A 25,871-nucleotide genomic window follows, 5' to 3' on the forward strand; every position below is an offset into this window, starting at 1 on the left:
TTATTGAGTACCAAGTATGTTTGAGGCAATAACATTGTATTTCATTCTTGTAAAATGATATACAAATGTGATTGTGCAGATATGGTCAATAAACCAATTTTATAGGAAGAATATTTTAAAATGTTGATAATGAGTTCTGGTCATTATTTTGCTTCATTATTTTGCTATTTCATTTTTGTGTTTGTGTGTGTGCGTGTGTGTGATTTCAAATACACGTATTTCAATTACAAATAGCATTTATTGAGTTCTTAGTGTAGGTACCAAATGCCAAGATAAATGCTTTCATGAACTATCTCAATTAATTCTAATAGTAATTGTACAGATATTTATTACTTTTTAAAAAATAAAATAGAAACAGTCTGTGCTAGAAACTGAGTCTGATTGTGTAAATAGGTTGTGTTTGATTATGTGATTCATACTATTACTTTCAACTTAAAAAAAAAAACCCCACAACCCTATGGTATAACAGCCATTGGAAGATAATTAAAAGTGCTTGTATTTTGCCTAACCCATTGAGTAAAACAATGTTTTGGGGAAGAATGCATATTTCTGAGGTTATATTCATTCTCCCTGTGTTTTTAAGGTCAGAGCCATAAGAATTTTCCAGTGCAATTCCTCATGCTAAAAAGTATAAGTATTGAGATATTGTAAGAATAGGAGAAAATTATGCCAAGATACTGGTTTGTGGAAAATTCCATGGTGTAAAGCTACAGACAATGATCTCTGGAAATATGGGGAGGCAGTGCTTAGGAGATGGGATACTGTCTTCCTCAGCAGAAACCACTTCATAGATAGAGCTCTGGGATCCCATGGGAGCACAGTTCAAAGTACAAACCAATGGCCAACAGGAGGAGTGTCACTAAATGGAAGAAACCACCTTTGGAAGAGATATAATGATAGGCAATATCCAAACATAAATACTGCAGATAGTAGGGGGAAAGCCAGTGAGGATCTCAGAGTGAAGACACAATCCCCAACTGATAGAAACTTAAATGTTATAATCTCATATTGGAATATTTTGTGTGTGTAATTTATGACCATATAGTCTGGATTCTAAACTATCTCCTTTGACTATATGTTTCATAATCAGTTCACTTTCCCCCAGTTATCTCCATTCATTCTAACCCTTTTCTGAAGCTCACACTTTGTGTTTTGCAAGTATAATTATCAACTCATAGCTAATAGGTAAGATGTTGGCCAAAATAATAAAGAGAATTGTGACAAATTCTGCCTGACTATGCCACAACAGTGGCTAGATTATGTTTAGAAAAATTGGTTTATAGTTTCTAACTTTGCCTTTTTATCTTCTGGTATTTTGAGGGGGAAATGGACTATTTAACATACTCCCAGTTGGGGCTCTGGAACATCGTGGAAACCGAAGGAGGAGTAGAAGTACAGAAGGAGAAAGCTTTCATAGATGGGTAAGGCTGCGTCTGTTGAAGAGGACTGCTGGACACAGCAGTGAGCCATCTCTGGTTTTGACTGATAAAATTCAGAGATGTGTGAACATGTAAAATCTCTTTAAGAATGAAAAGAACTGGTTAATAATAATGATGTTTATAACATTAATCTGTGAATGAACGAGTGAATGAATGGATAAGTAGTGTAGAAACTGAAGTCCCATTAGACATAAAGTAATAAATGTGGTAGAAGTGATATAAAATATTTGGGAATGATCATAATAATTGTTTCAACCAGGAAACATCAAAGGATGCTAAAATTTCTTGGAGAAAGTTTGAGGAGAAACAAGATACTTTTATAGATTGTTATTATCTCCTCCATGATATACTTATTATTTACAAAGAGAAGATAACTTAGTGGTGGAGAACCTGGTAGACACTACCTGAATTAAGTAAGAGATAAAAGATAATACCATCAGTGATGGAATCATCTGGCATCACTATAGGAAGCACCTAGAAGAACGTAGCCTTATTTCTGTAGTATCTCAGACAAAAGTGAATAAATGTGAATCAACTCTGGAGAACATATTAGATTCAGCTGGCATGACATTATACAAAACAAAAAAACCCCTCCACAAAAACACTGGGATTTAGTCTTTAAACATAATATCTAGATTAAGTTAGACTAAATAGATATGAAAACTGAATACAATATTGATTCAGGATTTCTATAAAAGACATTAAAGGGAAACTGGAAAAATTCTAAAAAAGTTCATAAATAGATTATAGTATTATATAAGGCAGATATTAATTACCAACTTTGATAACAATACTGTAGCTATGTAGTAGAAAATCCTTGTTTTGAAGAAATTAAAATGATTTAGGGGATAAAAGCGAATCATAGCTTGCAATGTATTTGGTTCAAATGCAGGTGCATACAGGTATTACTTAGCACAGTTCAGCCATGTTGATCAGGTATCAGATACCCATTCCTTTTTTATGGATGAGCAATATCCCATTGTATGGATATATCAGATTTTGCTTATCTATTTATCATTTAGTGGATATTTGCATTTCCCCTTTTTGTTTATTATGAACAACTTTGCTATGAACATTTGTATAGAGGCTTTTGTATATACGTATTTTTTAAAATTATTTTTTAGGGGTGAGAATATGGTAAATCTATGTTACTATTTTGAGGAACTGCCTGACCAGGACTTTTAATATCATATTTGTTGCATCTGTGCACAGTTAATATTCTGTTGAATATTGGTGGAAATTCTTATTGTAGACATAATTAATTAAATTGAATAAGTGTGATATACACAGTTGAAGTCTATTTCCTCACACTTTGTTGATTCAATGGGTGTATATGTTTTTCATCATTGCACATTTTTGCTTTTGTATTCTCAGGTTTAAATGTTATGGAATCAATGTAGGTTTGAATAAAAAGCATTTCCTTGCCTTATAACATTAAGATATAGAACAGGTATCTAGAAAAAAATGAATTAAATAATACTCAAGGATAGTAGGGATTGTTCAGAGGAGTAGTATTTTGCCACAGAAATTATACTGGTTTTCTTCATAATATTCATGTAGAACTGCAATGAAAAACTTCCTCTTGTGGGCTTCATCGTTGATGTGGTGCATCAACCAAGTGGTTCAGTATGTTTTAGGGTTATTTTATGTTACATTATGTATGTTTTTTAGTGTGATTTCATGAATGACTTCAGGGTCTATCCTTTCTCACAAGCATCAAGTGAAAAGTGTCCTTTTGAATGATAATGCTTGGATTGTACATTCATACATTGTGAAAAATCTGAAGAAAATGAAAAACAAAGTCACTGTTGGTGAAGGGTACACTGTTTCTTTTCTAAACAAACGAGGGTGGTCTTCTACTTACTATTTTAGAGCTAGCCTGCAATTTTGATGAGTTTGAATTATACCACTCTTGTATGTATTAAACATTTAATCTATGAATATCTTGTTCGTTGGTTAAATGGTGTTCCTGTGCATATGTGCCTGCTAATAAATATACAGGTTTAATACACAGGAGTGTGCAGTGGGTATTATGAACACTAGTCCCAGTGTTCTGTCCCAGACTGTTTTCAAGTTTATATTTGTACTTGTTATGTAATTTATTTTTATTTTACCTACATTAAATTTCATTTTTTGTCATGTGCAGTTATATGGGTTGTGACAAATTAATAGTATATAAAACACCATAATTTTGATATGGAGGGGTTCCATTGCCCCTAAAATCCTCTTTGTCGACACTCTGTAGTCAACCCTCATTTGACTCCATAATCTCTTACAACACTGTTTTTATAGTTTTGCCTTTAACAAAATGTCACTCAAGTAGAATCAAACAGGGACACCTCGGTGGCCTAGTTGGTTAAGCATCTGACTTCAGTTCAGGTCATGATCTTGGGATCTGTGAGTTCAAGCCCTGCATCAGGCTCTGTGCTAACAGCTCAGAGCCTGGAGCCTGCTTCGGATTCTGTGTATCCCTCTCTGACCCTCCCCTGCTCTTGCCTCTGTCTATGTCTTTCCCTCAAAAGTAAATATTAAAAAAATGTTTTTAAGTAAATGGAATGAAATGTTGTATAGTCCAGCTCTGAAGTCCAGCTCCTGTTCCTAACACTTCGAGTTCCCCAGTTCACTTGAATTTATCCTTCAAAGACCTCTGCTAGCCTATCCATGAATTCCCAGGATTGCATTCTCTGTTAAATAAGGATCAGCCATGCTTATTCCATATTAGTCCTCTTATGTCTTGCCTTTATGATGTTCTTTTCCATTTGTTTTTTATAATTTCCATTATCTTATGAAATTTTCCATCTGTTATTTTTATTCTTACCATTGTTTCATCAGTTTTTGTGTTGTTTGTAATAGATTTTCAAAGTTCTTATCTATTACTTCCCAAATATAAGGCTCACAACACCCTTGTCATGTGCTCTTCATTTTACCCACCAAAGAGCATTTTCATCAAGTCTTTATTTGGTAGAATATAATTTTAGAATTTCTCAAAGAGAAAATTGCTGTGGCACTAATTTCCATAGTAGAGAGGATTGTTGACTATTTACAGAGTGAATAATTCAAAGAGGAAATAAGTGAAGAAATGAGATGGCAAAGATGGCAAAGGACCAAGCAGCTGTGATTTATGTGGCAAGTGTCAGAAGTGTGGGGATGCATTATGGTGATCACTACAGAATCGATGAATTTCATGTATTTTATGATCTTATTTATATTATTTGTGGTGTTTTGCTGCAGGACAAAGACTGGAACAACTTACCATACTTCAGGGAAAAGAGATGAACAGCTGTTCTGATGCTTTTGAAATCACACAGGATTTGTGGCCAGTGATGTCAGAAATTCGGGATTCTAGGCTCATTATTTCAGAGGCCCAAGGTAGAATATTTTTATAATAGGCTTCTCCCCCACAAGTGCCTAGTTTCTTAAATATTCATTATTATTAATTTCCCTCATTAAGCAAAAAAAATCTCTTTGAAGTAACCTGAATAATCTCAGGGAATCATTGATATATATGCAAATTATCTTGTAGAGATAATTAAATGTGCCAAAATATTTATTTATCTTTTTATTATTGGAAAATCAAGAGTATTTTCCAAATGTTTCTACTCATATTCTACTATAATCACACCTTTTTTGCTACCACATTTGTAAATACTTCCCCATTACTCCTTGAAATTTCAGTTGACAATTTTTTTTTATTTTCCCAATAGATTTTATGTAATTTTATTAGAAAAGTCATATGCTTTTTTTGCCCTGTGTACATTAGAGTTCAATTATTTAGATACTAAATAAACTATCCATTACACATTTACTTTATAATTCAGTAGATAAGACTGAAGAAAATAAGCCTGGCTATGGAAATGCTTATTTGTTTGGGAGGATGTTTGTCTGGATCAATGATGAGCACAATTGTCTGAGGATGCTGAGGGACTCATTCCAGATGTCAATCTGAGGTCCAGATGAGTGGCCCTCTAATAGGACAAATAAGACTCTCAGAGCCTGGCTGTATTTGATGATCCTAAGTGACAACACAATACCACTGTGAGCATGCCTTTTATTTCTTTTGGTGCAGGGCATTAGCCTTCTATCTCATGAAGCAGTATGAAACTTTAGATATACTGTATGACCCAAAACTTGCTTCATTTTGTTCACTTTGAATGGAGAGTTGTACGTAGGTATTAGTATATAGGAAATATGTTCTTAAGTAATAAATGAGGAAACAAAAGAAAGGTTGAATTAAGAGGTCAAGCAACTGTGATGAGTACTGAAAGTTTCACTAGTGTTGGCTGAAAGAAGGGAACACTGCATACCTATATTAAATATTGACAATGGAATCAATTTTAGTGTTTGTTATTTTTCACTGTAGAAATTTTTCAGAGACTGTGTCTTTGCTTTTCTTTCTGTCATGTTTTTCTGAGTTAGACGGGGTGGAATGAAGTCCTCCACTTCTAAGAAGAGCAGTGAGTAACTATACCAGCTTTCTTTAAATTCATATGTCATGTGATCTGTGCCATACCCTAAGGTCTCTGTGTTCATCTTTTCAATGACTTTCTGGAGAATATTTTCATTATGTGTCCTTTTATTTGGTGAGTGTATCCACCCTCATTTCCAAATTGCAAACTTTACTTTATCAGAGTTTTGTGTGGATTAACAAAATGAAGAACTTTGGAAAATTGTTTAGTTGTTTTGTTTTGTATTGCAGTGAAATACTATTTTATGAATTAAGGTATGCTTGGAAGTTCCCTTAAAAATTACGATGGTTTTATAATGTTGATCCCATGATTAAGATTATCATAGTCAGATCATTTTGGTCAGATTTATAAGATCATTATGGATCATTATTGCTACTTTTTTCATCATTGAGATTTTACATTAATTAGATATTTTTGATGTGGACAATTATATGCTAGATTTTATGAGCTCTTTCTAAGGCCTTCATTTAATTGATAAATACCCAAACACAATAAGGTTTTTCTAAAACACAAAACAGTTCAATTTTCCATATAATATTTGTCTCATAAAAGATATTAGGTTGAATTAATCAGGTGGATAGATAATGAAATTTCATATATTAAATTATTAATCATTATTTTCTGTTAAATTTGAAACATCCGTCAATAAGGGAAATAGTCTGTATCTTCCTTGGCATGATTACATAGAAGGTTTTATGTTACCTTGAGGTTGGTGTTCATACTTTGGGAATAGGTAAATGGTTTTTTTCTTGATAAAGTTCTTGTCATACATTGTTTCAATGAGAAATTGTTTTTGTGTTCTCTTTATGCTTATATATGTGTTTATGTATGTATGTATTTTAATGTGTGTATTTATTTCTCCAGAATCTAGCAAGACAATTCAAATGAACTCAATGAATAAAATAACCATGAACACTAATAATTGTAACATCAGAAAATAAAAAAGCCCTACCAGATACTGAAATGGACTCTAAAACTTCCATTATTAAAAAAAAAATTGAGAAAAAAATTGAGAATGAATGTAAATGAAAGGAATACTAGCACATAATTTGGTCTAATAAATATGATCCTACAAATACCCACTTTTATATTTTACTATCTGTATATTTATATAATACTTACATTAATGTATGTTTGCAGTGCATAGCTGCTATCTCCAAGTACCGAAGTATATCAACATATAATATTTATGCTGTTAAGGGTAGGTATTAAAAGTGTACTACCCAATGTGTTTTTTTCTAAGTACTTTCTTCCAAGACTGGGAACAAGACAACAATGTCCTCTCCCATCACTTCTATTTATATTGTTCTGTACAGTAATGACCATGCAACAGGGCAAGAAATGTAAATAAAGGCATAAAGATCACAAAGTAAGAAACAAAGATTTCTTTGCAGACAACTCAATTACTTATGTTAGAAAATCCCAAAGAGCCTACAATAACACTCCCAGAACTGAAAACTTAGTTTAGCAAGTTTGCAAGATACAAGGCCAATATACAAAAGTCAATTATATTACTATATAATAGCAACAAACAATTGAACTTTGAGATAAATCCCATTTATAATAGCACAAAAAATGAGGGACTTCTGTAATGCAATAAAATATGTACAGTATCTTTGCAAAACACTGATCAAGTTATCAAAGAAGACCTAAATAAAAGTAGAGATACATTCTGTTTATGGGTCAGAAGTTTCAAAATAGTGGAACTGTCAGTTACCCCAATTTCATTTGTAGATTCAGTATAATCCAAATAAAAAATATTGCAATTTCTTTGTAGATATCAACAAGGTCATTCTAAAATTAATGTCAAAGGTAAAACAACTATAATAGCAAAAGATATTCTGAAAAACTTATAAAGTCAGAGACTTTACACTATGTTATTTTAAGGCTTACTATAAAACTATAGTAAAAATTAACACATAGGGCAAAGAAGATAATATCTGTTAAAGATAGTCATGGAGAAAGATACCTGGGTGGTTTCTGGAATGCTGGTAGTGTTTGTTTCTGGATATGTTTATTGATTACCTGCTGTTTTTGGAAGATGCAAATTTATTGATTTCTATAATTTAATGCATGCACTTTGCTGTATCTATATTATACTTCAATTGAAAGTTTGAAATATCAAATAAAACTAGTCTAAATATTGGTTAATACACTTCTAGGAATATTGTCCTATAGACTGATGATTGATTTTCTTAGGGTGTGTCAAGAGTCTCTCTTTGGGGCACCTGGCTGGCTCGGTCACTAGAGTTTACTACTCTTGATTTTTGGGGTTGTGAGTTCAAGCCCCACATTGGGCATAGAGCTAACTTTTAAAAAAAGAGTGTTATCTCTTTAACACAGGAATTTCAGCAAATAATATCAGGTAGTATTTTTTATTCACATTTTTTATATAATTGAGTATTTTTTCATGTGTTTATTTACATATCCATTTTTCTCATGATAATGTGCTTAGGTATTCAGAAGTCTTAATATTGAAGGTATTTTATTCTTGTTACTTTTGACATCAAAATCTTTTTAAGTTATTATAAATTCTGTTTTTTTTTTATTTTGGTGTATATTTCTTTGAATTTTAACATGTGTGGATTTTTGTATTGATGACCAAAATCAGTATACAGAACTGTTGTTTATTTTGTCCTTTAACTCCCCAAATTTCCTTAACCCTTTACAGTTATATCCTACTCCTGGTATACACTAATTAATTTTCTCTATTCCTATGGTTTTGTCTTTTGGGAATGTTAGATAAATGAAATCATACCTAATGTAACTTTTAGGATATTTCACTAAGCATCATTCCCCTGAGATACATTGAAGCTATAGTTTGAATCAATAGTCTCTTTTTTATTGTAGAACAATATTCCATTCTGTGGATGTACACCATTTATTTATCCATTCATCCATTGAATGGCATTCGTGTTGTTTCCAGTTTGGGTCTATTATGAGTAAAACTGCTATGAAAATTCATCTATAGGTTTCTCTGCAAACCTAAGTTGTTTTCAATAGCAGGGATCAGCAAACTTTTTCTTGAAGTGTCAGATAATACACTGTCTAGATTTCAGGTCCATACAGTCCCTGTCGCAGAGTACACATCTCAGTTACTGCAGCTTAAATTAATGAGTGTGGCTGTGTTCCCATGAAACTTTACTTACAAAGGTGGCAGTTGGCCATTGGGACATATTTTGCCAACCCTTGCTATACAGTAAATATTCATTATTGAGTTTTGCTATATTGTGTGGTGAGTATGTTTAATTTGATAGAAACTGCCTAAATATTTTCCTAAGTTTTGGGATCATTTTATATTCCTGACAGAAATGCATAGGACATCCTGTTGCTCTGCATCTTTATGAGCACTTGGTACAGTCAATATGTTTTACTTTAGCCATTTAAAAATTTTTTAATATTTACTTATTTTTGAAAGAGAGACAGAGTGCAAGTGAGGGGAGGGGCAGAGGGAGAGGGAGAGACAGAATCTGAAGCAGGATGTGCTGATGGCTCAGAGCCTGATGTGGGGCCCAAACCCATGAACTGTGAGATCATGACCTGAGTGGAAGTCAGATGCTTACCTGACTGAACCACCCAGGCACCCCTTACTTTAGCCATTTTAAAATGTGTGTGCATAATCTAACCAGAAAATTAACAAGAAACCAGTGACTTTTAATGACACACTGGACAAGATGTACTTAACAGATACAAGAAAATGCAAGAAAAGCATTTGACAACATACAGCATCCATTCTTGATAATCACCCTCAACAAAGTAGGGATAGAGGGAAGGTACCTCAACATCATAAAGGCCATATATGAGAGACCCACAGCTAATATCATCCTCGGGAAAAAATAAGAGCTTTTCCCCTACAGTCATCTTATCCTAAGAAACAGATTCTTACACATTCTTTTCCAGTGCACATGGAACATTCTCCACAATAGATCACACACTGGGTCACAAATCAGCCCTCAACCAGTACAAAGAGATCAAGATCATTCTGTGCATATTTTTAGACCACAACACTATGAAACTGGAAGTCAGCCACAAGAAAAAAAATTGGAAAGACCACAAATACATGGAGGCTAGGGGCTAAAATGGCTCAGTCATTTAAGTGCCTGACTCTTGATTTTGGCTCCAGTCATGAACTAGTGATTTTTGGGACCAAGCCCTATGTTGGGCTCTGTGCCGACAGTGTGGAGACTGCTTGGGATTGTCTGTCTCTTCCCTATGCAACCCCCCCACCTCTCAAAATAAATAAATAAATAACATAAAAAATAGCATCCTACTAAAGAATGAATGGGTCAATCAGGAAGTTAAAGAAGCAATTTAAAAAAGTACATGGAAGCAAATAAAAATGAAAACATGGCTGTCCAGAATCTTTGGAATGCAGCAAAGGCAGTCCTAAAAGGAAAGTATATTGCAATACAGGCCTACCTCAAGAAGGAAGAAAAGTATCAAATACACAATCTAACTTTATACCTAAAAGATCTAGAAAGGAACAGCAAATAAAGCTTAAAGGCAGCCAAAGAAGTGAAATAATAAAGATTAGAGCAGAAATAAAAGATACAGAAACAAACAAACAAAAAACAGTAGAACAGATCAATGAAACTAAAAGCTGGTTCTATGAAGAATTAATAAAATTGATAAACCCCTTGCCAGAATTTTCAAAAAGGAAAGAGAAAGGACCCGAATACATAAAATCACAAATGAAAGGGGAGATATTATAACAAATACCACAGAAATACAAATGATCATAAGGGAATATTATAAAAAATTATATAAAATAAACTTTGGAAGGGCAATTTGGAAGAAATGGGAAAATTTCTAGAAAAATACAAACTACCAAAATTTAAACAGGAGAAATAGAAAATTGTAACAGACCCATAAACAGCAAATAAATTGAATCAGTAATCAAAAATCCCCCAATAGGGGCCCTTGGGTGGCTCAGTTGGTTGAGTATCGACTTCGGCTCAAGTCATGATCTCAGAGTTTGTGAGTTTGAGCCCCACATCAGGCTTGCTGCTGTCAGTGCAGAGCCTGCTTCAGATCTTCTGTCTCCCTCTCTCTCGGCCCCTCCCCTGTTTGTATTCTTCTCTCTCAAAAATAAAATGTTAAAAAAAATCTCCTCATAAACAAAAGGCCAGGGCCCAATGAATTCCCAAGGCAGTTTTACCAGACATTTAAAGAAGGTGTAATACCTGGGACAAAACATAAGAGACTCTGAAATATGGAGAACAAACAGGGTCATTGGAGGGGTTGTGGGAGGGGGGATAGACTAAATGGGTAAGGGGCATTAAGGAATCTACTCCTTAAATCATTGTTGCACTATATGCTAATTAACGTGGATGTAAATTAAAAAAAATAAATTAATAAAAAATAATGAATAGGTAATACCTTTCTTCTCATATTGTTCCAAAAAATATAAATGGAAGAAAAACATCCAAAAGTCTTCTATGAAGTTAGCATTACCTTGATCCCAAAACCAAAGACCCCACTAAAAAGGAGAATTACAGGCCAATATCCCTGATGAAAATGGATGCAAAAATTCTCAACAAGATACTAGAAAATCAAATACAACAGTACATTAGAGGAATTATTCACCACAGTGGGGTTTATTCCTGGGCTTTCAGGGCTGGTTCAATATTCACAAATCAATCAGTGTAATACACCACATTGATAAAATAATGGATAAGAACCCTATGGTCAGGAAAAAGGCAGGAATGTCCAGTCTCACCAGTACTATTTAACATAGTCCTGGAAGTCTTAGCCTCAGTACTCAAACAAAAAGAAATAAAAGAGATGCACATTGGCAAGGAGGAAGTCAAACTTTCACTATTTGCAGATGATGTGATGCTCCATGTAGAAAACCCAAAAGTCTCCACCAAAAAAATTGATAGAACTAACACTTGAATTCAGCAAAGTCACAGGATATAGAATCAACATACAGAAATATGTTGAATTTTAGGGGCGCCTGGGTGGCTCAGTCGGTTAAGTGGCTGACTTCGGCTCAGGTCATGATCTTGTGGTCCGTGAGTTCGAGCCCTGCGTTGGGCTCTGTGCTGATAGCTCAGAGCCTGGAACCTGCTTCTGTTTCTGTGTCTCCCTCTCTCTCTGCCCCTTCCCCATTCACGCTCTGTCTCTCTCTGCCTTTCAAAAATGAATAAGTGTTAAAGAAAAAAAAAGAAATATGTTGAATTTTATACACAAATAATGAAGCAGCAGAAAAAGAAAAGAATCAATCCCAGTTACAATGACATCAAAACCCATAAGATACCTAAGAATAAACCTAACCAAAGAGGTAGAAGATCTGTACTTTGTATTTTTTTAATTAATTAATTAATTAATTAATAGTGAGAGAAAGGAAGAGGCAGAGAGCGGGGGTTGGTGTGGGAAAGAATCCCAAGCAGACTCCACACTATCAGTGCAGAGTCTGATGTAGGGCCTGAACTCACGAACTGAGATTATGACCAGAGCCAAAGTCAAGAGTTGGATGCTCTACTGACTGAACTACCCACACTCTCTGAAGATCAAGAAATGGAAAACATTCTGTGTTCATGGGTTGAAAGAACAATCATTTTTAAAATATCTATACTACCAAAAGCAATCTACACGTTTAATGCAATCCCTATTAAAATACCACCAACATTTTTTCACAGATCTAGAATAGATAATCCTAAAATTTGTATGGAATCACAAACACACACACACACACACACACACACACACACACACACAGCACAAATATCCCAAGCAATCCTGAAAAGGTAAAGAAAAGCTGGAGGCATCATGATTCCGGACTTCAAGCTATATTACAAAGCTGTAGTCATCAAGACAGTATGGTACTAGCACAAAAATAGACACATATACATCAATGGAACAGAATAGAAAACCCAGAAATGGACCCACAGCTATATTTTCAAGTAACCTTCGACAAAGCAGGAAAGAATATCCAATGGGAAAAAAGACAGTCTCTTCAAATGGTTTTGGGAAAACTGGACAGCAACAAGCAGAAGAATGAAACTGGACTGTTTTCTTATACCATACACAAAAATAAATTCGAGATGGGTGAAAGCTAAATGTGAGACCATAAAGCATGAAAATCAAGAGGAGAACATAGACACCAACGTCTTTGACCTCAGACATAGCAACTTCTTCCTAGACACATCACTAGATGCAATGGAGACAAAAGCAAAAATAAACTGTTGGGACTTCATCAAGATTAAAAGCTTCTACACAGTGAAGGAAAAAAATCAACAAAAATAAAAGGCAGCCTACAGAATGGGACAGGACATTTGTAAATGACCTATCTGATAAAGGCTAGTATGCAAAATCTATAATGTGCTTATCAAACTCAGAACCTAAAAAACAAATAATCCAGTTAAGAAATGGACAGAAGACATGAATAGACATTTTTCCAAAGAAGACATCCAGATGACTAACAGACAAATGAAAAGATGCTCATCAGGGAAATACAAATCAAAACCATAATGCAATACCACCTCACACATGTCAGAACGGCCACAATTAACCACACAAGAAACCACAGATGTTGGTGAGGATGAGGAGAAAGGGGAACCCTATCGCACTGTTGGTGGGAATGCAAACTGGTGCAGCCACTTTCAAACAGGGAGGTTCCTCAAAAAAAATAGAACCACCCTACAACATAGCAATTGCATACTATTTACCCAAAGTATACAAAAGTACAGATTTAAAAGTGTACATACACTCTGATGTTTATAGCAGCATTTTCAACAATAGTCAAACTATGGTAAGAGCCCAAAGATGAATGAGTGTGTGTGTGTGTGTGTGTGTGTGTGTGTGTGTGTGTGTGTAAAATGGAATATTACTCTGCCATCAAAAAGAAATCTTGCCATTTGCAAAAATGTGGATGGAACTAGTATATTATGCAAGTGAAATAAGTCAGAGAAAGGTATCACAGGATTTCACTTGTGATATTTAAGAAACAAAGCAGATAAACATTTGGGAGGTGAGGTGAAGAAAAAAGAGAGGGGTAAAGAAACTGCAAGAGACTCTTAGAGAGCAAACTGAGTGTTAATGGAGAGAAGTTGAGGAGGATGGGCCAGATGGGTGATGGGTATTAAGGAGGGCACTTATTATGCTGTTGTATGTAAGTGAGGAATTACTGAAATCTACTCCTGAAACCAGTACTTCAGTGCATGTTAACTAGAATTTAGATAATAATTTGAGAATAAAATAAAAATTAAAACTGTGTGCACCATTCTAATGAATAATGATATTGAACATTCATTTTGTGCTTCTCACCCATGTATCTTCTTTAAGTTTCAGTTTATATTTTTGCTCTTTTTCTAACAGGACTGTTATTTTCTTATGCTGAGATTAGAGAGTTTGCCATATACCATGAAAGTCTTTTGTGTTAGATACGTGATTTCTAAGTATTTTTTCATAGTCTGTGGCTTATTGTTTTCATCCTCTAACAGTGTATTTCTCACAGGAAAGGTTTATATTTTTGGTTGCATGTTTAATAGCTAACTCCAGGTCATAAGGATTTTCTCTTAGGATATCTCCTATAGTTTAGTGTTTCATAAAGATGTATAATTTAGACCTATATTCATTTTGAGTTGATTTTTCAGTGTTTATTTATTTGTGTGTGTGAGAGAGAGACAGAGTGCAAGTGGAGGAGGGACAGAGAGAGAGGGAGACACAGAATCTGAATCAGGCTCTAGGTTCTGAGCTGTCAGTATAGACCCTGATGTGGTGCTCGATCCCATGAACCTTGAAATCATGATTTGAGCCAAAGTTGGATGCTTAGCTTACCAAGCTACTCAGGTATGCCTATCTTGAGTTAATTTTTGTATATGGTGTGAGGATTAGTTTGAGGCTTTGTTTTGATTTTTTGTTTTTGTTTTGTCCTTGGTGTTGTATGATAATTATTCTAACACCATTTGCTGATAATCAAATTGAGTTCTTCTTGTATCTTTGTGAAAAAACAAATGGACATTTTATATGGATCCGTTTCTGAAATCTGTCCTATACATCTCTGTGCCTACTCCTTGATTAATGTATATTTATAATATTTTTTAACTATAGTTTGATTTCTCTAACATAATTCTTCCTTATCAAAAACTGCTTTGGTTATACCTTTGCCTATATATATATATATATATATATATATATATATATATATATATTAAATCAGCCTATATCTACAAAAAAATCTGCTCTAATCTTAATAGCTATTGCAGAAGATCTTTAGAAAACTGTGGGTATAATGAACAATTTTCCTATGTTGAATCTACCAGTCTATAAATATGATATCTCTTTTACATTTATTTAGGGCGTCTTTCATTTTTTTAAACTTGATTTCTTTATTTTGTGAAAGTAACAGAGCATGCACATGAGAAGGGAAAGAGGAAAGGGAAAGAGAGAATCCCAAGGATTTTTCTCCACGTGTAGAGTTGGCTCCTAGAGGGGCTTGATAGTCCTACTGGCTCAGTGGTGTGGCTCTGCCTGGCTCATGTCTCTGGAAGACTCTGAGGCCATAGTCTTATCTCTCAGAGCTTCCCAGCCTGCCTGGTTCAGTTAGCCAGGCAGCCCCAAATGTGCTCAGATTGATGATGCCTCCATCAACACCATTCCGTGGAAAGCTGAACAAAAAGAGTGAGAACTCACTATAGTCATTCTCATCGAAATTGAGGTCCAGAACGTTATCTGCCCCAGGGAACATAAGCGTGAGGGACAGCAGCTTCCCCTGGGTCACACTCCTTCAACTACCAGCACCGAGGACCTCAGCATAGGAGAGCTTTCCTGAGGCCTCACGGTCCAGGAACTGTTTCCCCAGCTTACTGGGACATCCAGGGCTCGCAGGTCCTGAGGGGGATGGCCAGTGTCTTGGGTCGCATGGGGCAAATGGTCCCCAAGGCCTACTAGGATTTCAATGGCATGACTGATGCCAGCCCTGGGAGCCGAGGGCAGGGACCTGTGTGGGCCAGGATGGCACCTCGGGCATAGCTCATGGCCAAGAGTGTTGAGTTGCCAAGCATGGGAGTTTGCCTAGCCTTGCGGGGAACCCCAGCTTGAGCCAGATGGGATTCCTGGATGAGCGCCTTCCCTCGCTGGCGTATGTGGAGTGGCCCATGGCTCGGGGTGGTGGGCCAAGGCATAAGTCTGGTTTGCAGCACGTGCCACCTTGGGAATAAACCCCGGTCCACACACAAGTCGGCAAGCAATGCCTGTGCTTTGGGCCCAGGGTGGAAGTCAAGATGCTGTGCTGACCATTGGACTGGACGGTAAAGGCACGGTCTGCAGAGGACTGCACCCTGGGTGATTCCATAGGCCTGCTCAGATCTAGTGTCTCATGGTATTCCCAGGTCAGTTGTGGGTTCCTGGGAAGGCTCAGGCCTCCTCTCAGGGGGTGAAGCATGTCTACCAGGGCTGGCCTCAGGGTGCACAGATTAGCCACTGCGGTCCCACTCCTGTGTGCACTCCTGGCCCTGGGGCTCCCAAGGAAGGGCACCCAGCGGCGGTGTTCATGCCTTTCAGTGGGCCCTGGACGAAGAACTTATTGCCAGCCAGTCCTGCCATGGAGACCTTGTCTCTGTGGTCACAGAGCTGGGGAGGTGAAAGAGTTACTCTACAAGGTTCTGTCTATTGGACTTGACACAGTTGTTCCATGTCTGTTCTGGTGGGTTGGAGACTCCTCTGTGGTGGCCTCACAGCCGGGCGGGGGCCTGAGAGCTACAAGGCCAGGCACAGTGCCATGGCAGCACATGGAGTTGGGAAGGGGTTGGCCTCCCTTTGTGACAGAGACGTCTTCTCTCACTGTGCCCTTGGCCTGTGGGGCTGCAGCCCTTGTGCTCACTGTGAGGGCCACACTGGTGTTCCTGGACCATGGAAAGGGGACATGTTGCCTGCAGCGGGCCGCATCCTTGCAAAGGCCAAAGTCTGTCTGCGGATGCCCACGCTGCAGCATCCTGTGGCCAACAGGGGAGTCCGTTGGGCAGAGGGTGCCAGAGGGTAATTCCATGCGGGCAGGAACACGCTCCCATGGACCGGGCAGCCCAGGGGATGCTCATTCCCTTGGAGGCCAGGGCCCTGGCACCCATTGGCTCTGGCCTTACTGACACGCTGGGCTAGAACACGGCTGTGGTTCAGTCGGGATTGTCACTGGTGTTTGGTGGGGGCAAGGCCCATGCCGCTCAGGTCATTCTGGCAAAGTGGAGAGGAGTGGGCACCTGTTGTCATGTGGCCACCTCGGGGGGCTCTGCGTTGGCCTCTGCCCCATAGCCTGGAGGCCAGGGTGGCCAGCCTCCCTGTGGGCAGTTTTTGGGTTTTCCTTTGACCCCTGAGTTTCCATCCAGTGCTGGCGTCCAAGTTGCCAGGGTGGCCAGCTGTGGGAGTGGATGGGTGTCTGGGCCGGTGGGCGCTTCTTGGCCAGAGTGGCTTTGGGAGAGGGAAACCCTGCCCAACGTTAGTGGCCCAGAATTGTCCAAGGAGGCTCCGTGGTGTGCAAGGCCACCGGTCCTGTGCTGTTGCGTGGCGGGACTCCAGGGCCAGGATCTGCGCACCAGGTATGTCCGTGGAGGGCCCCAGGCCTGCACGGCGGAGCAGCCACACACACCCCTAGCCCAACCTCCCAGCACACACTGACCCTCCACACACAAGAAGAGGCACACACTCCTGCTCCTACAGTCCCCTGTGCCCTCAGCTTCTTGCCTATTCGCAGACAGCCCCAAGGGGCCGTGGGACAGGACAGGCAGAGAGGCACAAGGCTTGGTCATGGATTCCTTCTGCACTGTGTGGCGAGTGGAGGCCCTGGGTACCTTGCTCACTCCCACGGATGATTGTTCCCCTTTTCTCAGGTGCAGTGGACATGTCAGGCTTGCCATCGGCCAAGAGAAGAAGGCCTTCCTGGCCCCCGAGTGCCTGTGGTTGGCGGGACCACCAGAAGAAGTGTGCCCCACTATGGGCACCTTGCCGACAGGAGTGACCAGACGGTAAGCCTTCCCCAGTGTAAGCTTGTACCGTGGGCTTTAGGCTTTCACGGGCCTGCCCAAGAGGCCACCAGTGAAGGTTGCCAGCAGGGCGTGTGGGGTTTTGATGCCAGAGGGGCCTGCCCGTTCCTCTGGCTTAGTGGCATGGCTCTGCATGACCCGGACTGCGGGTGGACTCTGAGTCCCTCGGCTTGTCCCACTGAACTACTCGGCCCACATGGGTCGGCTGTGCAGGTGGCCCCAAATGTGCTCGGATCGATGATGACTCCCTCAACAGCATTCCTTGGAAAGCTGAACAAAATGAGTGAGAACTCCCTACCGTCTTTCTCATCGAAACTGAGGTCCAGCACGTTGTCTGCCCCAGGGAAGGTAAGCGTCAGGAACAGCAGGCTTCCCCTTGGTCACACTCCTTCAAGCACCAGCACCCATGGCCTCTGCCTAGGAGAGCCTCGCGGGGGACTCATGGTCAGGGAGGCATTTACCACCTGAGCAAGGTTTCCAAGGCACAGAGGTCCTGAGGGCAATGACTGGTGTCTGGGGTCAGTGGGGCCTCTGCTCCCCAAGGCCTCGGACTCAAAGGCATGTCTGTGGCACCAGAACGGGGAGTCAAGGGCTGGAGACTGGGCCAGAACAGACCCTGGGGCATAAGCTCATGGAAGTGTGGGTTGAGAGGCCAAGCATGTCAAGCTTACCTAGTCCAAGGGTGGGGGCGTGGAGCCCCAGCCTGAGGCAACGGTGATCCCTGGATGAGTCCTTTCTCTCACTGACACATATGGAGTGGGCTCCTGGCTTGGGCTGGTGGGCTAAGGCAGGAAGCCAGGCTGTGGCACCTGCCAGCTTGGCATCCTTGGCCCTACCTGGCGACAAACAAGGCAGCAAGCAGTGCCAGCACTCCGTGCCCAGGGCGGAATACAAATTGCTGTGCTGGCCATTTGCCTGGATGGTAATGGTACAGTCCAGAGAGGGCTGCACCCTGGGAGACCGCACGGGCCTGCCCAGCTCAGGTGTCTTGTTGAGTTCCCAGGCCATTCGTGGTTTCCGCGGAGGCGTCAGTCCTCCTATTACAGAGGGCAACACGTGGCTCCCAGGGCCAGATTCAAAGTGCACAGGTGTGGCATGGCGTTCCCCTTCCTGCGGGCAATCCTGGCCCCTGGGTTCCCAAGGAAGGGCACCCATTGGTGGTGTTCCTTGGGCCTTTCAGTGGGGTCCTGTCCAAAGAAGCTACCCCGGCTGGGTGTGCCACGGAGACCTTGTCTGCTCGGCACAGAGCTGGTGAGGCGAAAGTGATACTCTGGGATATTCTGTCCCTTATTTGGCACAGTGTGTCTCACATCCTCTCGGGTGGGCCGCAGACCCCTCTGTGGTGGCCTGGCAGCCAGGCACTGGCCTGCTAGCTCTGAAGCCAGGCGCTTTGCCTCAGCCCCATGGGCCGCTTGGCAGTCGTCCGCCTCCCTTTGGGAAGGAGATGTGTTCTCCTCTCAGTGTGTCCCTAGCCTGCAGAGCTGCAGCCTAGGGCTCTTTGTGAGGGCCACGCAGGTGTTTCTGGGCTGTGGGAAGGGGCCACATCGCCTGCAGAGGGCCACATCCTTCCAAAGGCCAAAGCCCATGGGAGGCTGCCCTTCCTGGAGTATCCTTCTGCTGATGGGGGCGTCCATTGGATGGAGGGCGCTGGAGGGACTTTCCATGCAGGTGGGGACACACTCCCGCGGACCAGGCAGCCCAGGGAATGCTCGTTCCCATGTGGGCCGGGGCCTGGGTGCCCACTGGCCCTGGCCTCACCAATACCTTGGGCAAGAAAGTGCCTGTGGTTTGGTCGGGTTTGGCACCTGATTTGGTGGGGGCTAGGCCCGTGTAGCCTAGACGCTGAGGGCATTCTGGCAGAGTGGAGAGGAGCGGGAAGCTCTTGTCGTGTGGCCACCTCAGGGGGCTCTGTGTTGGCTTCGGCCCTGTAGCCTGTGGGCCAGGGCAGCCAGCTTCCCTGTGGGTGGTTTTTCCATCCTGTGCTGGCGTCCATGGTCCACATTGACAGGGTGGCTAGTGGCGGAAGAGGATGCGTGTCTGGACTGGTGGGTGCTGCTTGGCCAGAGTGGCTTTGGGAGAGGGAAACCCTGCCCAATATTAGTGGCCCAGAGGTGTCCAACATGGCTCCCTGGAGTGCAAGGCCACCGGTCCTCTGCCGTTGCCTGGCGGGACACTGGGACTAGGATCTGTGCACCACAGGTGCTCTTGCAAGGCCCCAGGCCCTCACGGTAGAGCGGCCACACATGCCCCCTAGCCGAAACCCCCAGCACACACTGACACTCCATGCACAGGAACAGGCACACACTCCTGCTCTTACAGTCCCCTGTGCCTGTGGCTTCTTGCCCATCCGTGGGCAGCCCCAAAGGACCAAAGGACAGGACAGGCAGAGAGGCACAATGCTTGGTCATGGATTCATTCCATCCTGTGTGGTGAGGGGAGCCCCTGGGTACTTTGCTCACTCCCACGGGTGATTATTCCTCTTTTCTCAGGTGCATTGGACAGGCCACGCTCGCCGTTGATCGAGAGAAGGCCTCCCTGGCCCCCAAGTGCCTGTGATTGGCGGGACCACTGGAAAAGGTGTGCCCTGCTATGAGCATCTTACTGACAGGAGCACCCAGATGGTAAGCTATCTCCAGTGTCAGCTGTGCTGCTGGCTTTAGACTTTGGGAACTTGTCGAAGAGACCGCTAATGAAGGTTGTCCCCAGGGCGTGTGGGGTTTTGATCCCAGAGAGGCCTGATCATTCCTCTGGCTCAGTGTCAAGGCTCTGCACGGCCCGGGCGGTGGGCAGACCCTGAGTTCTTCGGCACACCAGGGTCAGCTGTGCAGGTGGCCCCGAATGTGCTCGGATCGATGATGACTCCCTCAACAGCATTCCTTGGAAAGCTGAACAAAATGAGTGAGAACTCCCTACCGTCTTTCTCATCAAAACTGAGGTCCAGCACGTTGTCTGCCCCAGGGAAGGTAAGCATCAGGGACAGCAGGCTTCCCCTTGTTCACACTCCTTCAAGCACCAGCACCCATGGCCTCCGCCTGGGAGAGCCTTGCTGGGGGCTCATGGTCAGGGAGGCATGTACCACCTAAGCAGGGTTTCCAAGGCATGCAGGTCCTGAGGGCAATGGCCAGCGACTGGGGTCACTGGGACAGCTGGTCCCCAAGGCGTTGGACTTGAAAGGCGTGTCTGTGGCACCGGCCCAGGGTGTCGAGGGCTGGGTCCTGTGTGGGCCAGGATGGCCCCACGGCATAGCTCGTGGCAGTGTGTGTTGAGAGGCCAAGCATGGCAAGTTTGGCAGGCTGTGGGGAGCGCGGGAGCCCCAGCCCGAGGCAGCAGCAATCCCTGGAGGAGTCCTTCTCTCACTGATGTACGTGGAGCGGCCCCTGGCTTGGGCTTCTGGGCCAAGGCAAGAGGCCAGACTGTGGCACCTACCAGGTTGGAAACATCAGCCCTGCCAGGCGCCACACAAGGCAGCAAGCAGTGCCAGTGCTTCAGGCCCAGGGTGGAAGTCAGGATGCCGTGCCGGCCGAAGGCCTGGACGGTAATGGCACGGTCCAAAGGGGACCACGCCCTGGGGGAGTGCCCGGGCCTGCTCAGCCCTGGTGTCTTGTTGCGTTCCCAGGTCAGTCATGGGTTACGTGGAGGCCTGCAGCCTCCTCTTGTGGATGGCAAAGCGTAGCTCCCAGGGCCAGCTTCAGGGTGCACTGGTGTGACACGGTGGTCTCCGTCCTGAGGGCCCTCCTGGCCGCTGGGCTCCGGAGGAAGGGCACCCAGTGGTGATGTTCCTCAAGGATTTCAGCGGGGCCCTGGCCAAAGAAACTACTCTGGCTGGGCCTGCCACGGAGACCTTGTCTCCTTGGCACCTTGCTGGTAAGGCAAAAGTGATACTCTTTGATGGTCTCTCCCTTGGAGTCGGGCACAGTGTGTCTCAAGTCCTCTTGGGTGGGCCGCAGATTCCTCTGTGGTGGCCTGGCAGCCGGGCAGGCATGAGAGTTCTGAGGCCAGTTGTAGTACCTTGGCCCCATGGGCCACTTGGAAAAGGTCAGCCTCCCCTTGGGAACGAGATGTGTTCTCCTCTCAGTGTGCCCCTGGGCTGTGGGGCTGCAGCCTAGCGCTCTTTGTGAGGGCCATGATGGTGTTCCTGGGCCGTGGGAAGGGGCCACGTCACCTGCAGAGGGCCACAGCCTTGCAAAGGCCAAAGCCTATGGGCAGCTGCCCTCCCTAGAGCATCCTGCCACTGACAGGAGCCTGTGTTGGGCGGAGGGCACCAGAGGGACTTTCTGTGCAATCACGAAACACTCCCCTGGACTGGGCAGCCCATGGGATGCTATTTCCCTTGTGCCTGGGACCCTGGCGCACACTGGACCTGGCCTCGCCGACACCCTGGGCAAGAAAGTGCCTGTGGTTTGGTCAGGATTGGCACCGGATTCAGTGGGGACAAGACCGGTGTAGCCTAGCCACTCAGGGCATACTGGCAGTGTGAAGAGAAGCGGGCAGCTGTTGTTGTGTGGCCGTCTTGGAGGGCTCTGAGTTGGCTTCTGCCCCGTAGCCTGAGGACCAGGGCGGCCAGACTCCCTGCGGGTTGTTGTTGGGTTTTCCTTTGACTCCTGAGTTTCCATCCCGTCCTGGCGTCCACGGTCCATGTTGACAGGGTGGCTAGTGGTGGGAGAGGATGCATGTCTGGGCCAGAGGGCTCTGCTTGGCCAGAGTGGCTTTGGGAGAGGGAAAACCTGCCCAACGTTAGTGGCCCAGAGGTGTCCAACATGGCTCCCTGGTGTGCAAGGCCACTGGGCCTGTGCCATTGCTTGGCAGGACGCCGGGGCCAGGATCTGCACACCAGGCATGCATGCCCTTGCAGGGACTCGGGCCTCCCAGTTCAGCAGCCCCATACACCCCCTAGCCCAGCCTCCCAGCACACATGACCCTCCATGCACAGGAAGAGGCACATGCTCCTGCTCCCACAGTGCCCTGTGCCCGTGGCTTGTTGCCCGTCCGCAGGCAGCCCCAAGGGGCCAAGGGACAGGACAGGCAGACAGACTCAAGGCATAGCCACAGATTACTTCTGACCTGTGTGGTGAGCGGAGCCCCTGGATACCTTGCTCACACGCACGGGCGATTGCTCTCCTTTTCTCAGGTGCAGTGGACACACCAGGCTCACCATTGGCCGAGAGAAGAAGGCCTCCCTGATCCCCGAGTGCCTGTGGTTGGCAGGACTGCCAGAAGAGGTGTTGCCCGCAACGGGCACCTTGCTGACTGGAGCGAGAAGACGGTAAGCCATCTCTGTGTCAGTTGTGCTGCTGGCTTTAGGCTTTCGCAAGCCTGTCCAAAAGGCCACTAAGGAAGGTTGCTGGCAGGACATGTGGGGTTTTGAACCCAGAAGGGCCTGTCCTTTAATGGCTCTGCACGTCCTGGGCCACGGGCAGACCCTGAGTCCTTCGGCTTGTCCCGCTGAGCCATCCGGCCCACCAGGGTCGGCTGTGCAGGTGGCCCCGAATGTGCTCGGATCGATGATGACTCCCTCAACAGCATTCCTTGGAAAGCTGAACAAAATGAGTGAGAACTCTCTACCGTCTTTCTCATCAAAACTGAGGTCCAGCACGTTGTCCGCCCTAGGGAAGGTAAGCGTCAGGGACAGCAGGCTTCCCCTTGGTCACACTCCTTCAAGCACCAGCACCCACGGCCTCTGCCTAGGAGAGCCTCATGGGGGGCTCATGGTCAGGGAAGCATTTACAACCTAAGCAGGATTTCCAAGGCATGCAGGTCCTGAGGGGAATGGCCGGCGACTGGGGTCAGCTGGTCCCCAAGGCGTTGGACTTGAAAGGCGTGTCTGTGGCACCAGCCTGGGGTGTCGAGGGCTGGGACCTGTGTGGGCCAGGACGGCCCCACGGGCATAAGCTCGTGGCAGTGTGTGTTGAGAGGCCAAGCATGGCAAGCTTGCCTGGCCCGTGGGTGGGTGTGCAGAGGCCCAGCCCGAAGCAGCAGTGATCCCTGGACGAGCCCTTTCTTTCCCTGACATTTGTGGAGCAGGCATCTACTCGGGCTGGTGGGCTAAAGCAGGAAGCCAGGCTGCGGTACCTGCCAGCATGGCATCCTCGCCCCTACCAGGTGACAAACAAGGTGGCAAACAGTGCCAGCACTTCGTGCCCAGGGCGGAATACAAGTTTCTGTGCTGGCCATTTGCCTGGATGGTAATGGCACAGTCCAGAGAGGGCTGTGCCCTGGGAGACCTCAATAGCCTGCTCAGTTCAAGTGTGTCATAGCGTTCCCAGGTCTTCCATGGGTTCTGCAGAGGCCTCAGGCCTCCTCTTGACGACGGCAAAGTGTGGCTCCCAGGGCTGGCTTCAGGGTGCACGGGTGTGGCACGGCAGTCCCCCTCTTGAGGGCCCTCCTGGCTTCTTGACTCCTGAGGAAGGGTACCCAGTGGTTGTGTTCCTCAGGGCTTTCAGCAGGGCTCTGGCCAAAGAAGCTACCCCGGCCAGAGACCTTGTCTCCTTGGCACGGTACTGGTGAGGTGAAAGTGATATTCTCAGTCTCACTCGGACTCAGGCACAGTGTGTCTCACATCCTCTCTGGTGGGCTGCAGACTACTCTGCGATGGCCTTGTGGTCAGGCACGAGCCTGCGAGGTCTGAGGGCAAGCCCAGTACCTCGGCCCCATGGGCTACTTGGAAGACATCTGCTTCCCTGTGGGAAGGAGTTGTATTCTCCTCTCATTGTGACCCTTTCCTGTGGGGCTACAGCCTAGCGCTCTCTGTGAGGGCCACGCTGGTGTTCCTGGCCTGTCGGAATGGGCCACGTCGCCTACAGAGGGCCACATCCTTGCAAAGGCCAAAGCCTGGGGGCAGCTGCCCTCCCTGGAGCATCCTGACACTGATGGGGGTGTCCGTTGGGAGAAGGGCGACGAAGGGACTTTCTGTGAAAACAGGAACACACTCCTGAGGACGGGCAGCCCAGGGGATGCTCGTTCCATTGCGGCCCAGGGCCCTGGTGCCCACTGGCCCTGGACTTACTGACACCATGGGCAAGAAAGCACCCATGGTTCAGTCGGGTTTGGCACCATATTTGGTGGAGGTTAGGACCATGTAGCCTAGCCATTCAGGGCATTCTGGTAGAGTGGAGAAGAAATACACCTGTTGTCGTGTGGTTGCCTCGGAGGGCTCAGCTTTGGCTTCAGCGCCGTAGCTGCAGGCCAGGGTGGCCAGCCTAACTGTGGGTGGTTGTTAGGTTTTCCTTGGACCCCTGAGTTTCCATTCGGTGCTGGGGTCCAAAGTCCACGTTGACAGGGTGGCCAGTGGCGGAATAGGATGCATGTCCGGGCCAAGGGCATTGCTTGGCCAGAGTGGCTTTGGGAGAGGGAAACCATAACCAACGTTAGTGGCCCAGAGGCATCCAACGTGGCTCCCTGGTGTGCAGACCACCAGTCCTATGCCATTGTGTGGTGGGATGCCAGGGCCAGGATCTGCGCACCAGGTCGGCTCTTGGGGGGCCACAGGCCCAAACGGCGGAGCGACAACACATGTCTCCTGAACCAACCTCCCAGTGCACTCAGACACTCCATGCACATGAAGAGATACAAGCTCGTGCTCCTCCAGTCCCCTGAACCCAAAGCTTCTTGCCTATCGGCAGGCTGCCCCAAGGGACTGAGGGAAATAAGACGCAGAGAGACGCAAGTCTTGGTAATGGATTCCTTCTGCCCTGTGTGTACACTGGAACCCCTGGGTAACTTGCCCATGCCCACGGGTGATTGCTGCACTTTTCTCAGGTGCAGTCGACATGCCAAGCTCGCCACCGGCTGAGAGAAGAAAGCGAACCTGGCCCCCGACTACCCGTGGATAGCGTATCTACCGGAAGAAGTGTGCCCCACTATATACAATTTCACGAAAGGAGCACCCAGACGGTAAGACGTCTAAAGTGTCAGCTGTGCTACTGGCATTAGGCTTTCCAAAACACGCCTGAGACGCAGCTACTGAAGGTGGCCGAAAGGGAAAGTAGGAT

General features: G+C 44.7%; 1 long non-coding RNA gene and 5 other non-coding genes across 9 annotated transcripts; all 6 read left to right on the forward strand.

Annotated features, from left to right (window-relative positions):
• The first annotated feature begins 1,090 nt into the window (after positions 1 to 1,090).
• On the forward strand, positions 1,091 to 23,145 carry LOC144616724 (uncharacterized). 4 transcript variants are annotated; one of them, XR_013556391.1, is made up of 6 exons: positions 1,091 to 1,421; positions 4,671 to 4,808; positions 5,856 to 5,893; positions 17,731 to 17,865; positions 20,373 to 20,504; positions 23,012 to 23,145. It is a non-coding gene; the product is annotated as an uncharacterized LOC144616724 (long non-coding RNA). The 4 variants fall into 4 exon arrangements; XR_013556392.1 differs by lacking the exons at positions 1,091 to 1,421; positions 4,671 to 4,808 and adding an exon at positions 4,820 to 5,474; XR_013556390.2 differs by lacking the exons at positions 1,091 to 1,421; positions 4,671 to 4,808 and having other exon boundaries at positions 4,821 to 5,893.
• On the forward strand, positions 5,324 to 5,390 carry LOC132670665 (small nucleolar RNA SNORD109A). The gene has a single exon (XR_009606882.1). It is a non-coding gene; the product is annotated as a small nucleolar RNA SNORD109A (small nucleolar RNA).
• On the forward strand, positions 15,478 to 15,570 carry LOC132675317 (small nucleolar RNA SNORD116). Its single transcript, XR_009608744.1, has one exon. It is a non-coding gene; the product is annotated as a small nucleolar RNA SNORD116 (small nucleolar RNA).
• Positions 18,115 to 18,207, forward strand: LOC132675312 (small nucleolar RNA SNORD116). Its single transcript, XR_009608740.1, has one exon. It is a non-coding gene; the product is annotated as a small nucleolar RNA SNORD116 (small nucleolar RNA).
• LOC132675315 (small nucleolar RNA SNORD116) lies at positions 20,730 to 20,822 on the forward strand. Its single transcript, XR_009608742.1, has one exon. It is a non-coding gene; the product is annotated as a small nucleolar RNA SNORD116 (small nucleolar RNA).
• A 233-nt stretch (positions 23,146 to 23,378) lies between the features above and the next one.
• Positions 23,379 to 23,471, forward strand: LOC132675313 (small nucleolar RNA SNORD116). The gene has a single exon (XR_009608741.1). It is a non-coding gene; the product is annotated as a small nucleolar RNA SNORD116 (small nucleolar RNA).
• The last annotated feature ends 2,400 nt before the right edge of the window (positions 23,472 to 25,871 follow it).

The sequence above is a fragment of the Panthera onca genome, chromosome B3, assembly GCF_046562875.1.
Source record: "Panthera onca isolate mPanOnc1 chromosome B3, mPanOnc1 haplotype 2, whole genome shotgun sequence".
NCBI classification, from domain to species: Eukaryota; Metazoa; Chordata; class Mammalia; order Carnivora; family Felidae; genus Panthera; species Panthera onca.